The following is a 15,546-nucleotide window of genomic DNA, read 5'->3' as shown; positions in this document are numbered from 1 at the left end:
AAGGAGAGCTTAGTGATTTTTCTGGATGATAAAAAATAAATAGAAGTCAGTTGGTGGAAGAAATTGATGGAGAAAGTCACCAAAGTTACAGTGGTTTCCAAAGTGCAGAACATATAATCCAGGAGACACATTAAGAAAATACTTTTTATTATAGGCATTTTAATCTCATTTCAAAATCGTTAGTTTTGTGCATTTTAATATATATCTGTATATGTATTATCACTTTTATGTTCGTGAATTACCAGTGGCATGCTCAAATATTTGTAATGGAATGGAAGCCACTGCCCTAGGAAAAGCTATGAAGTCCTATTTCACAGTCATACCTACTCAGTTTTTATAAAAACTAATGGACACACAAGGCAGTAGGAGAGCAAGAGGGTTCAGACTTTCCTGCTGCTATAAACAACTCGGAACTGGACAAACATATGAAACACCTGTTTTCAGACACTGGACTATAGGTAGTATAGAACTGTGATCCCTGAGAAAAGGGAAACAAATGGGGAAATAAGCTGCCCTAGCTCTCTGCTTGGAGGCAATTTCCAGACCACAGGCACAAGGAGAAGGAACTCCCTGTGAGGCCTATAGTTTCGATGAGTTGAGCAGGTAGAGCTGAGAAGACAAGGAAGCTGATGTAACTAAAATTTGTGAGACAGTACTGAAGAAAGAGCTACCCAGAAAAAGTGCTTCGAAATCACATGGGAAACCGCACAAGGCCAGGCAAAAGACTGCTTCTGAGGAAAGTTGTAAACTGAATGATTCCTAGAGCTCACATAGGGCAAGAAATCTTTCTAGTTCTCAGCAGCCAAAGAGAAACCATAAAAGATTAATGCCTTAGCAGTGGACCTAAACTAGCCCTACAGTAAAGCCTATACTATAGCCCTCCCCATAAAAAAATAAATAAATAAAAAGAAGCCTTGGAAGGATCAAACTGAACCACAAGAAACTTCACTGCCCATCAGAACAAAGTCCAACATCTTTAAAGAAATAGAAGAAAAGCCAGCAGTGAACAATATAATATTCTCAATGTTCGGCATCCAATAAAAAAGCACTAGACATACAGACATACAGAAAAAATATAGCCCATAACCAGGAGAAAAATCAGTCAATAGAAATAGACCCAGAAATAACAAAGATTATGGAACAGCAGACAAAGACAGTAAAGCAACGACTATAAATATTATGAATATGCGCAAAGACTTAAAGGAAAACATGAACATAATGAGGGGGAAATTAAGAAATATTAAAAATGAATCAAATGAAACCTGTACCAAGGTAGATTATATAGACCAAAACAAGACTTATGAAATTTTAAAAGGATTAAAATAAAATAGAATTGTTCTTGGATCACAATAGAATTCAATTAGACAGAAATGTATTTGAAAAATCCTGTACATGTTTGGATATTTAAAAACACAAATCTAAATAATTCACAGGTCAATGAAGAAATCACCAAAATAAGGTTAAAATGTTTTGAATGCAATGAAAATGGAACTACAATATATCAAAATCTGTGGGAAGCAAATAAAGCAATATAACTGCTTTATATTAGAAGAGAAGAAGATTGCAGAAATGAGCTAAGCTTCTATCTTAAGAAACTAAAAACTTAAACACAAAGTAGGAAAAGGAAATAAAAACAATAGTAAATAACAATGGAATAGACAAATGATAGAGGAAATTAATGAAAACAAAACTGGTTTACCATCAATAAAATTGATAAGACTGTTACCTGTATTGTCAAGAAAAACAAAGGCAGAACATACAAATTACCAATATCAGAAACAAAAGGAGACATTACTACAGATTCCATAGACATTAAAAAAACATAAGAGAATAAAGATAAACACTTTATATTAATAAATAAAAAACCTAGATGAAACATACAAATTCCTTGAAAAACACAAATCACAAAAAGTGATTCAATCTATATGGCTTCATGTCCTTTAAGGAAATACAATTTGTAATTTAAAACTTTCCCATAAAGAAAATGCTAAGTCCAGATGACTACATTGGTAAATTCTATTAATTTGCAAGAAGGAAATAATACTAATGCTACACAAAATCTTTCAGAAAATCCTTCAGGAGCTAGAAACTTGTATCAACTCATTTTATGAGGTCAACATTATCCCAAAACCAATACCTGAGGCATTATGAAAAAAGAAAATTACATAACAATATTCTTCATAAACATAAATGGAAAAATTCTTTAGCAAAATTTCAGCAGGCAAAATTTCAAAAACAATTTTGAAAAGAACAAAGTTGGAAAACTTACACTACCTGATTTCAAGCCATACTATAAATCTATAGTAATCAAAATATCGTGGCATTGGCAAAAAGACAGATATATAAACCAATGGAACAGAACAGAGTCCAGAAATAGACCCACATTTACTAGTATATGGTCAATTGATTTTTGGCAAAGATGCCAAGGAAATAAAGAAGCATAGTCTTTTCAACAAATGGGGCTAGAACAGCTGGATACCCATACAGGAAAAAAATTGAACTTTGACTCTTACCTCAAGCCACATGCAAAGATTTAACGTGAATGTATTATGGACTTAACATAAAAGCAAAAACTGTAAAATTCTAGAATATAACATATAAAGGAATCTATGTGCCTCTGGGGAAAGTAAAGATTTCTTAAATAGGATACCAAAAAAAGTACAAGCCATCAAAGAAATAATGCTAAATTAGATTTTAGAAAAATTAAAATCTTTTCTTTGAGAGACACTTAAGAAAATAAAAAGGCAATATAAAAGACATTCCAGAATGTAGAAATGCAACAGAGTAACCCAGTTTTTAATATGTTTTTTATTTACTTTAGAGAGAGGAGAGGGAGAGAGAGATAGAAACATAGATAAGAGAGAAACATCGATCAGCTGTCTCCTGCATGCCCCTACTGGGGACTGAACTCACAACCCGGGTATGTGCCCTGACCAGGAATGGAACCAATGACCTTTTGGTGCACCCCGTTTTTAAACACCTAACTTCCCCAAAGAAGGTAAGAGAATGAACAATAAGCAAATGAAAATATGGTCAACATTAGTCATTAGGTAAATGCAAATTAAAACCACAATGTGATATCAGTTCACACCTAAAATACAATGGTTAAAATTTAAAAGGCTGACAATACCCTAAGTATTGCCTAGGATGCAAATCAAATAAAACCTTCATATGTTGCTGGTGGAGATATAAAATGGTAGACCAGTTTGGAAAAGACTGGCAGTTTTTTTTAAAATTAAACATACATCTGCCATATTAGCCAACAAACCACTTCTAAGTATTTACCCAGATGAAATGAAAGCACATCATACCAACACAAAGATCTGTACATGAATGAATGCTCATAGCCATTTTATTTACAATAACCCCAAACTGGAAGCATCACAAGTAACATCAATAGGTGAATAGATAAACATATTGTGGCAAATGTATATAATGGAAAAGAAGGAATTACTGAAACAGTCAACAACATGAATGAACCTCAGAAATATTTGTGAAAGTCAGGTACAAAAGAACACAATACTCTTCAACCCCATGTACATGAAACTCTAGAAAGGACAGATATCTAATAATAGAACATTAGTGGTTGTCAGGGGTCCAGGTGAAGAAGAGGATAGGGGCCTGAGGGAACTTTTGGGGTAAGAGAAGTGTCTTACATCTTAATCATGATGGTGGTTATATGGGTGTATAAATTTGTCAGAACTCATAAAAAAAACAGTCTTAAAATGGATGTCTTTACTGTATAGAAATTATAACTCAATAAGCTTAATTTTTTTTAAAAGCAAAAGGCTATCTAAAACATCATCAGGCATTTCAGGAATCTAGCAACAAGAAAAACAACTGTTAAAAACTAAACACTGACTAAACCAGAAATAATTTGGAGAACTTCATAAAAATGTAGAGCAATTCAAGGATATGTTACACCCATGTAAATAGGATAGGATGCTTAAAAACAAAACAAGGGAACAAAAAAAGAAGGGTGTTTTGAAGTTAAAATAACTGTCAAAAGGGTGAATTTATTAGATGTTTGGAAAGTAATATAAAAGATTTCTTTAGCATATAGAGTAAAACAAAACCAAATAAAATAGTTAGAAAATAGAGGAAAAGAAGGCAAGACACATAGAGGTCCAATCTGTGAGATTGAACTTTGACACTAAGAAGTCCCAAACTGAAAGATGGAAAATCTACCTAACAGGAGAACCTCAGAAAGAAAGAAGAGAATAGAGAGGAAGAAGCAATTTTTAAAAATAAAATAAATTAATCTGCACAGAGAGAGATCCCATGAAATGCCCAGCAAATGGAATTTTAAAAAGCATCATACCTAGACACATATTTCTGAAGAACATAGCAGCTCCCAGACAAAAAAGTGATGAAAAATTAATTAGAAAATCATATTGGCAGATGATTACTCAATGACACACTCTATACAGACAACAGTGTTTAGGTTCTGTGGTAAATTTTTTCATACTGACTTCTAAAAACAGTCAAACCATAATCAAATGTGAAGGACAATAAAAATGTTTCCAAATAAGTAAGGGTTCAAAAAGTTTATCTCTTATACACAATTCCTTAGAAAATTACTCACAAATGTACACTAGCAAAACTAGGGTGTGAACCACTGAAAAGGACGAGCCATGATGCAGGAATGAGTGGCTCCAACCCAGAGGAGCAGACCAAAAAGTCCCAGGAAGACAACTGGTCATCAGGCCCAGTAAATAAACAGCCCAGAGTACACCAAAACATCAAAGAAACTTCAGGAAATGAGACAAGTCAATAGAAATAGATGGTATGATGAAGTATTCGGAAAAAAACTTCAGGCTGTGATAACGGCAAACCGTGCAAGAAAAAAAATACAAAGGCAATTATAGACTCCAGGAAAAAGAAAACTACAAGAAAGTAATGGTCTGAATAAGACCATGTAAAATAGGTTATAATTTTTTTATTATTATTTTTATTTTTTTCATTATTATTATTTTAAATATATTTTATTGATTTTTTACAGAGAGGAAGGGAGGGGGATAGAGAAGAAACATAGGAGGAAGGGAGGGGGATAGAGAGTTAGAAACATAGATGAGAGAGAAATATCGATCAGCTGCCTCCTGCACACCACCTACTGGGGATGTGCCCGCAACCAAGGTACATGCCCTTGACCAGAATCGAACCTGGGACCCTTCAGACCGCAGGCCGACGCTCTATCCACTGAGCCAAACTGGTTAGGGCATAGGTTTATAATTTTTAAAAAGCGATGCAGAATAACAAAACAGAATCTAGATGTCTGTATTTAAGAAAGGGCTTCCTATGACCTCATAGCATTGTACGATTGGGCCTGCAATTGTGGTTGTAGAACAGAGGCAACTGTTTAACAACTTTTAACAACTTCAGTAAAGTACCTGATAGAAGTTCTGATGTTAAAGGGAGTATAGAGCTAGAAGAAAGATTAGGGAGATAAAATATTCTTCCTCTTACTAAATGGAAAATCAAGAGATCTGCCAAAAGTGCAAGAACAAAAATATGTTTAAATATAAAATTGTATTTATATTGTTACATTTAAAAATACCCCTATCTAACAAAAGTTGAAGGAGATGAATAGGGAGTAGTATTGATGAGCTAAATATCCATCTTTCAGAGTAGGAAATCAATAGATATTATCTGAAGTTTAAATATCAAGAAATAGAGCATAGCACATTATCTAGACTTATGGAGGAAACTACCAGAAACACCAAAAACAGTTAAAACATGTTGTATCTGAGTACTGGGAATAGGAATAGTTGGGCAGGAACCTTGCTTTTTTATTATAAAACCCTTGGTACTAATCACTAAATACTAATGTCATGATTACAAGTTCTTTTAACACTCTTTCCAACAGGAGATACTGTATGTCCCCTCCCCTGAATCTTTGAACTCACTTCTAACCAACAGAATGTGGCAGAAATGACATTACCTGTTCCTGGGAACACTGCCTGGCTTTTGGAGCCAGGAGGCAGCATGTAAGTCCAACTACTTTGAAGCCTTGATGCTGAGAGGAAGCCTGGGCCACATGGAGAGGCAAGGTACAGGTGCTCTGGCTCACAGCCCCAGCCCAGGTCCCAGCCTTCATCAAGCTGTGCCCGTGAAACCCAGTCTTTTTTTTTCTTTTTTCTTTTATAGACAGGTATATCACCTCAGCACGAATATCAATTAAATGTACAAAGTGTATAGGCAACAGTGTGCAGTGGGTTTCCATGTTGTCTTCTCTTCTGGTTAACATGCAATATGTGGATGTCTTGTGGCTGAGGGGTTTTTTTTGTGGGGGTTGCTGGACGGTATATACAATATGGCTAATGACTTCGTCCTTTCCTCTAACCAAGCACACTGTCCTTTCCTCTTTAGTATGATTGTTTAGTGATGAAAATTCTACATCTGGGTAACATACTTGTGGCTCGTCAGATGTTCGGCAGATATTATGGGTATCTGGTTGGCTGTGGCTGTTGCAGCGAAGGGAACACTTGTGGCAGATGTTGTTGCTGCGGACACAGTGGCTGGTGTAGCACTGTGCACCATGGGAACAACACTCATAGCGGGTGTCATGCACAATACTGAGCCTGGTGGGAGAAATGCTGTATGCTGTTGTAACAGCATGTTGGCTAGACCTGTTGGTATTGGAAAATGCCAGTGTTAAAGATTGCGGTGGCACCGTTGGTTTTTTCAAGAGCAGGCCTCTTTGGTCATGGGGGAAGTACAGCTTGAAGAATTCCCAGGTCAAAGGTTGCCTCGAGGGGTCGCTTCAGTGATTTGACAGCCTCCTGAGTCATGGCAGCTGCGGTGGCTGCCGCCTGTGCTGCTGCAGCCTGGCTGACCTGGCACTGGGCAGCCTTGATCTTGGCTTGCAGATGTGTGGGAGGATGAAAGTATTTGCACTTTTCCCGAGAGCATCTCCCTTTGATGTAATCCATACACACGGTGACGGTGTTGTCATTGGTGTCAATCATTGTGCTGTCAGCAGGATGAGCAAACCGACAATCGTTTTCTCCTCGGTTGCAATTGCCACAATGGTACGCTCTACATACCTCAAATCTGTCCGCATTAATTTCTGTGCTGCAGCTGCGGCAGCTGCAGGGACAGGGACCCCAGGGTTCCCTGTAACCAACATGGGTGCAGTCGGCAAGATCTCTGCTGGAACCAGGCTTGGGGAGACAGGTCCCAGGTAGGGATTAAAGGCTGCTGATGCACTGGTGGCTAAGCTGAGTGCAACTGAAAACACTGGCACGGGTTGTAATGGGGCACCGGGCATCATGGCATTGGCTAGTTGGACTTGCTGGGCCAACACGGCCATGTTCTGCTGAATCAAGTTATTGCGCCCATTTATCTCCAACTGTGTTTTTAAATGTGGGAGTGGGTGCAGATATTTGCAGTTCTCCCTGGAGCAACGACCTTTCAATGAATCAAAGCAGGCGATTACTCGTCCATTTTCAACTTGGCAGCTTTTCGAAGGATGTGCAAATTTACATTCCGTGTCTGGCTGTGAGCAAGTCCCCCTTTGGAACTCTCTACATACTTCCAGTGTTAGCCATTTTGTGTCCCGAATCGGTGGGACACTAACAGCCATGTTTAGATTTTACAGGTAGTTAAATTTTTCAGTGAAACCAACAAACCCAACCCCCCCTCAAAAAACAAAACAAAACACTACTACCAAAAAAAAAATGCTGAACTGATAAAACTGTAAAATGATGATGAAAACGTCCCCTCCAAAATACGTTTTCCCCACTCCCTGCTTTAAAAGTACATGGAAAAATGCGTTGTCGATATCAAGGAAAACATCTCCCACTAGAAATTTACAGCATGAAACTGTTAATTCAAAGAGGTTTTGGTGTTTTTTTTAGAGAAATCCTAGGATCTTAAGTAGTTGAACGTTTAAAAGGAGGGCCTGGAATCAGCCTTGGGCTCTCAGTAACCCCTTCCCAGTGCCAATTTTGAGCCCAAAATGCAAGCATGAAAACGTGGCAGACCCCTGGACACCGATTTTCCAAGCTGCTCTCAGCAAAGTTGTCTGAAAGGGAATCTCCTCACAGCTGAATTTGCAATGGAGTTTGGTGGTGCAATCGGTATTGATTAGTTTGGCATAGACAGATGCAGCAGTTTAGAACAAAATCGAGAAAATGATTTTGTTTTGTTTTGTTTTCCTCCTTGATTTCCTGGCAGAAGATATCTTACTTTTTTCAGCAAACTTTTCGTTCAAAAACTAAAGCAGCCTAGGGCAATGCCAGATACTTAGAGCTTTTCTCTTGATTCTAAGTAGAAATGGGGGTGTCTGGGCTAGAGGTGGAGGGTGGATGTGCTGTCGTCACAGTCTAGCTGGCAGCAAGCAAGGCAAAAGCAGAGACTGCTCTAGAAGCGGTTCCAAGCAGCAGGACATCAGGAAAGGCACTTCTTAGTACCAACCTCTCACATGTTTTTTTCACCAGCAGGAAAAAAACAGGGCATTGTGGGAGTCCGGATTCCGAGAGGCCAGCGATGGCAAATTGAACTTGTCAGTGCCCGGTCACAGGAGCATGGTGAGCGCCACAACTCATTCAGCTGCAGTCGAAACCCAGTCTTGATAGTGAGAACATCTCAGGATGACTCAACCCCTCAGCTGCTGTGTCATTTCCAGTTGAAGCCTTCGATATCATGGGGCAGAGATACACCATTCTCACTGTGCTTTGTCTGAATTCCCCACCCAGGGAAACCTTGAGCATAAGAAAATGCTTGTCTTAAGCCCCTAAATTTTGGAATAATTTACTACACAGCAACATTAACCAAGAACAAGTACTTTAACAGAAAAACACGATTACTTTAAATTTTTAAAAAATGCAAACAAATCCCTTGGTCCTGTAGTAACTCCCTGTAATATACCTGACAATTGGCTGGGAACACCACACATCTTCATTCCGTTCCGTTCCGTTCTGTTCTATTCTGTTCTGTTCTATTCTATTCCTCCCTTCTTTTTCTTTTTTTCCTTTTCTTTCTTTCCTTCCTTCTTTATTAATATTGTTCTTTATAACTGGTCATGACTAAGTAATATCAGACTCCTTAGAAGATTACAATCAACCAATCTAAGCAGAGAATGAAGGTGGTTGGAATGGTAGCATCAAATGGTAGTATTGGGGCAAGGTTCATGATGGGACTGGCCATGTGGGCCTCACAACTTATAAGGACAAATGTAGCTGTTTATACAGGGCTTTACACCTTGTGTCAAATTCTTGAGGACAGTTATTTTCCACCGGTGTGCTGCAATAATTTTTTAAACATGCAATACCTTACTATTTAATCAGAGGCATTGACCTCTTTTCCCTTAGGTTGTCAAATAAAAAAAATGACAACAGCCAGCACAACAGCTGTCTGGTGTGTATGAATCAAAATTATACCTGTTTTTTTTGGTCAGATCAGCAAAAAATATAATACATTATTTTGATGTGCCACTGAATTTTAGTAGTTAGTTTATGTGTGTCATGATAAAAAAAAAAAAGGTTGAAAATTGCTGCTTTAGGAAATGTATGTTAGTCAATCTTCCTTACAGAATTTCACCACCCAGAGAATTTGAAACCGTCTTAAAATTTCCACCAAAATATCTAAATCAATTCTGCCACAAATGATATGACTATCTAAAATATCACTTAATATTGTTTGTTTAAAATTATATTCAGAATTTAATGAAACATCAGTGGATGAATTAGCTTAGAAAGGATATACTTAGTGTCCAATCTACTCACTAATCATTAAATTATTAAATAGCTCCTAAATCCAATTTCAGAATCCAATTTACTATCATAGTAGAGACCTACATAATCTTCTAAAGAGTTTTAAATGCAATAATAGCAAGGAGTGAATAAAAAATAACATTTTTACTGTCAAGAAAATTACTGTAATAGAGTAATCTTTAGTTATAGTTTAACTATTCTCTCAGTCACTCAACAGATATTTATTGAACTGTATGTCAGGCACTGTTCTAGATTTTAAGGATAAAGCAGTGAACAAAACAAAAATTCCTTCCCTCATGGAGCTTATGTTCTAATGGGTAGCCTACATGCTATATTAATTTATGCATTACTTCACATTGACATGGTAGGCAAAATGGACAATGTCAAGATGTGCTACAGTAAAGTTCTCAAGAATAAGAAATCAGACAACCTTACCATTTTATTATTATGGAACTAAAAGAATAGCACTGAGGACTTTCTATATATGCCAGCATTTTCATCTATATCACCAGTTCTCAGATTTTGAAGTGTAAGAAATTTCAGATATACAGGGTGGGGCAAAAGTAGGTTTCCAGTTGTTCACATGGAAAATAATATATTAATAAATAATGATACAAGAATAAACTGTTTTGTATACTTACAACTGTAAGGCTACTTTTGTCACCCTGTCCATAGCAAGTCCAGGTTCTGAAGCCATGTTTCATCTTCACCAAGTTGCATTTCTCACCTCTACCTCAACTTAGCTCATCTTCTGCTACCTTCTTCTCTCCTTTTAATGAGTATATGTGGTCCCTTCATGTCACAAAATACATCTCTAGACCATTCTTTATTTGCCTAATGATGGAATTATTTCTTAATTTTATTTCATCAACTAAAGCGGGAAAAACTAATTTTTCATGAACAAAGATGCTACTCTTGACTAATCTCAAAAGTCCTGTTTCTCTAGGATTAGGAATTGGTACCAGTGGTCAACCATGCTCTTACATAGTTCTCTTTGAGATCAATGCCATCTCTCTAAACAGCCAACTTTTAAGGAATAAAGAGTAATGCCTCCGAAATAGCGTTTTTTAAAAAAATATATTTTTATTGATTTCAGAGAGGAAGGGAGAGAGAAAGAGAGATAGAAACATCAATGATGAGAGAGAATAATCGATCGGCTGCCTCCCGTAGGCCCCTACCCAGGCAAGTGTCCCTGACCGGAACCGAACCCGGGACCTTTCAGTCCCCAGGCCAATGCTCTATCCACTGAGCCAAAGCAGCCAGGGCACAGCCCTTTTTCTCTTTGCAAAAACTAACTGATTTAGTTGAGAACCCAACTGGTATTACCAACACAAAGTTCTAGACTAATGATTAATAGTTAGCTAAATAACCACTGATTAAATCTCATGAACTTAAAATAATTTGTAATGACTAGCAGGATATCAAAACTTCTCTTTTGTGTCTTAATGTGTAATAAAGGTGTTATTTCAAAGAAGGGATTCTTTACCTGTTCTTTAAGAGAATTTCCATATTTTAATACACTTCATTCATGATTAGCTCTGGGAGGCTGTACTAGCCCAATCTCTAATCAGTCTCTTGGTTTCTCATGGCACAGTAAGAAAACATACCATTTTTACCCAAGGCTATTTAATAACTTCTTTCAGTGATTCTACAGGGTTGGAATGTAGACGACATCATCTAAATCTCCCAACTTACCATTCTGTTTCTTGTATTCCACTAATAAGTTTTAAAATGTATTGGTCAGAACCAATAACCTAAAGTGTGAAAGTCTGCCCTTGAAATGCAAAGATGTTGGTTGTTTATCCTGTTCTGTTGCAGAATAGGTGTTAACTGTTAACCCAACTTTATGCTTTATATCTTCTAAAAAGAAAGCATTTTAGGCAAAGTAAATGTTTCCTACTAACCATTAGGAATATCTAAAAGAAATTATGACATTGCTTAGCAATAAAAAGCAGCAAAGAAAAAAGATGCAGTAGTCCTCCACCCTTATCCATAGGGGATAGATTCCAAGACCCCCAGTGGATGTCTGCAACCATGGATAGTATCGAACACTATATATACTATATTTTTGTTAAATATTCATCCCTAAAGTTTAACTTACATATTAGGCAGAGCAAGAGATTAACAACAATATTAAACAGAACAATTATTACAATACACTAAATAAAAATTATTTTACAATACACTAAATAATAATTATTTCTCTCTCAAAATATGTTATTGTACTATACTCACCCCTCTTCCTCTTGTGACGATGTAAGATGATAAAATGCCTACATGATGAGATGAAGTGAAGTGAATGATGTAGCAGCCTCAGCATACATTTTTTTCCTCTTATTAACTTGAGAACGTTTACTTTTTCACTTAATGGAAACATTTTATGGCTTCTCTTTGGCATATCTGAATTGTCAGCATCACTATTCTTGTGCTTTGGGGCCATTAGTAAATAAAATAAGGGTGACCAGAACATAAACACTGTAATACCGTGACAGTCTACCTGATAATCAAGACAGCTACTAGGTGACCAAAGGTTGGGGAGCACATACAGCGTGGAGACACTGGACAAAGGGATGATTCACATCCCAGGTTGGAGGACGCGAGATTTCATCACGCTACTCAGAACTGCGCAGGCTTTAAAAGTTCTGAATTGTTTATTCTTGGAATTTTCCATTCTGTATTTTCAGATGGTGGTTGACCGCTGGTAACTGAAACCACTAAAGACAAAACTCGGATAAGGGGGGGACTACTGTATCTCACTACCTATTAGTGCCCCTGAAAGAAAACTTTTTTCTTTGTGGACAGAAGTTCTTAGTGACTTCAATACAGAGTACATGGAATAAAATTTCAAGTCACATGGCAGTTATGCCATAAGAAGAGGCTCAGAAAATTAATAAGCAGAAATTCCAATGTGTGGCATAAAAAGGAATAATTCTGTTTGAGATTTTAAAATTTAAAAAAGAGGAGAAAGAACAAGCAAGGAATTCAACTCTCCTTTGAGTTAATCTGAATAGTGAAACACAAAAGAAATCCTCAAGCTCCCACCCATCCTGACAATGTTCTCAGGGGCACTGTGTCCTCAGACCCTCCTACAATAAATCTGTTAATGAATAGCATACAGATCGGGTAAACGGGACGCCAACTACCAAGATTAAAGACTGTATTTTACTATTATTAATATAAATCCAATACACATCTTTTCAGAAACACCTAGCTCCATTCATACTTTAACACTGTGTAGGGGAGGAGTACTTCCAATCAGCAATACAGATATCTGTATACATGTCAGTTTCCTCCACAAAATTATAAACTACTTGAGGAGAGGAATTCCTGTTGTTAATAATACCTTATATCTGTATAATAGTTGATCTTTATATACATAATTTTATTTGATCACTGCAATGCTCTAAGGTCAAAAGAGTAGTAGTAATCCCTATTATGGAGAAAACCACAGTTAAGAGACATAAAGGAATTTATCTAGATCACTCAGCTAATAGATGGAAGAATGAGGATAGAATCAAAGCATTCTAACTCCTTTACAAACATCCACAAGGAACTTCCACAGCTTCAGCAATGATCAGCTTGTTTCATCTATACCTCATTTTGAAATAAACTCTAGACCTAATACCATTTTTTTTGGTAAACATTTCAAGATGTAGGTACTTTCTGTGATCACTGTCAGTTACCTTTAATAAAATATTGAGTATAGCAGATAATCAATAAATACTTATTGCCCTAACCAGTTTGGCTCAGTGGATAGAGCATCGGCCTGTGGACTGAAGGGTCCCGGGTTCGATTCTGGTCAAGGGCATGTACCTTGGTTGTTGGCACATCCCCAGTGGGGAGTGTGCAGGAGGCAGCTGATCGATGTTTCTCTCTCATCAATGTTTCTAACTCTCTATCCCTCTCCTTTCCTCTCTGTAAAAAATCAATAAAATATATTTTTAAAAAAATAAAATAAATACTTATTGAATATTATAGAACTTAAATGTGCTTCCAAACATTGTTACTCAATTCTGACCAAAAAAAAGAAATCAATTCTGAATTCCTAGATGGCACATACTCATTCATGCATTCACTCTTTCACAAATATTTTTTGTGAGCTATAAGATGCCAGCCACCATACTAAGTGCTTGGGGACAAGAAACAAGAAAACTCCCATACAAGCATAAGCTGAAGGAATTCACTACCAAATCAGTATTATAAGATATGTTAAAGGTACTTCTTGAAAAAAATAAAAAATTATAATAAAATGGCAATAATTACATAAAGTAATCAATAATTACTTTAAATGTAAATCAATTAAAGGCTCCAGTCAAAAGATCCAGGGTGGCCAAATGAATAAGAAAACATGATCCACATATATGTGTCTACAAGAGACCCACTTCAGGCCGAAAGACATACACAGACTGAAAGTAAAGGGATGGAAAAAGATATTTCATGCAAACGTGGGGAAAAAGCTAGGGTAGCAATAGTTATATCAGACAAAATAGACTTTAAAACAAATACTGTAACAAGAGAAAAGGAAGAACCCAGCCATTCCACTTCTGGGTATTTATCGGAAGAAACCCAAAACATTAATTCAAAAAGATGTATGTATCCTTATGTTCATTGCAACATTATTTACAATGGCCAAGATATGGCAGCAACCTAAGTGTCCATCAATAGATGAATGGATAAAGAAGTGGTACATATGTAAAAAGGAATATGCCTCAGCCATAAAAAAGGATGAAATCTTGCCATCTGCAACAACATCAACGGACCTAGAGGGCATTATGCTAAGAGAAGTGTCAGACAGAGAAAGACAAATACCACATGATTTCACTTATGTGTGGAATCTAAAAAATAAAATAAACAAAACAGAAACAAAAATCATAGACACAAAGAACATTTTGATGGTTGCCAGACAAGAGGGAAATGGAGATTGGCTTTCGGGGAGGGGGGTGTGAAAAAGAGGAAGGGATTAAGATGTGCAAATTGCCAGTTATGAAAACAGTCAGGGAGATGTAAAGTATAGCATAGGGAATATAGTCAATAATATTATAATTACTACATATGGTGTCAGATGGGTTGTAATAACTATATGTATGGTGTCAGATGGGTACTAGACTTATCAGAGTGATCATTCGTAAGCTATATAAATGTCTAATCACCATGTTGTACACCTGAAACTACTATAATATTGTATGTCAACTATAATCAAAAAATTTAAAAAAATTTTAAACACAAGAAAACAGTCCTTTCTTTTAGGGACCCTGCATTCAACTGTTCTAAGTGCACACTGCATGCACATACATACATGTACACACACACACACACACACCTACCACATATGTGTTGAGACTAGAATTAGTTCAGGCTGGAAGAATACTTCTGAACTAAACCTACCAGTTTGTCAAGATGGAATTCAAATTCTCCATACACAAATTATGAAAAGACGCAGAAGACAAAGTTTAATGGGATTTAGTATCTTGACATTCTTTTAGAAATTATTAGGAAAGTTTTACTTAATTCTGCTCCTCCTAAGAGTTTTTCCAGTATAGAAAGCCAATGATACTAAAATTAGTGGGGAAAAATAAAAGTAAAAGAATTCAAGCAATTGATTAAAATGTATTCCTTACGCCGAAACCGGTTTGGCTCAGTGGATGGAGCGTTGGCCTGCGGACTGAAGGGTCCCAGGTTCGATTCCGGTCAAGGGCATGTACCTGGGTTACGGGCACATCCCTGGTGGGAGATGTGCAGGAGGCAGCTGATCGATGTTTCTCTCTCATCGATGTTTCTGGCTCTCTATCTCTCTCCCTTCCTCTCTGTAAAAAATCAATAAAATATATTT

General features: G+C 36.8%; 1 protein-coding gene, 1 long non-coding RNA gene and 1 pseudogene across 2 annotated transcripts in view; all 3 read right to left on the bottom strand.

Moving 5' to 3' along the window:
- Positions 1 to 15,546, bottom strand: part of CDK6 (cyclin-dependent kinase 6) — a 202,238-nt gene that overhangs the window by 174,821 nt on the left and 11,871 nt on the right. The window lies entirely within an intron of this gene.
- LOC106727778 overlaps positions 1 to 15,546 on the bottom strand; it is a 28,559-nt gene that overhangs the window by 6,941 nt on the left and 6,072 nt on the right. The gene's annotated exons all lie outside the window — the stretch shown is intronic.
- Positions 6,378 to 9,281, bottom strand: LOC102257840 (annotated as a pseudogene).

This window comes from Myotis brandtii, unplaced genomic scaffold (assembly GCF_000412655.1).
Source record: "Myotis brandtii unplaced genomic scaffold, ASM41265v1 scaffold48, whole genome shotgun sequence".
In the NCBI taxonomy this organism is placed as follows: domain Eukaryota; kingdom Metazoa; phylum Chordata; class Mammalia; order Chiroptera; family Vespertilionidae; genus Myotis; species Myotis brandtii.
Note: the sequence above shows the minus strand (reverse complement) of the source record. Positions and strands in the feature narration are given on the sequence as shown.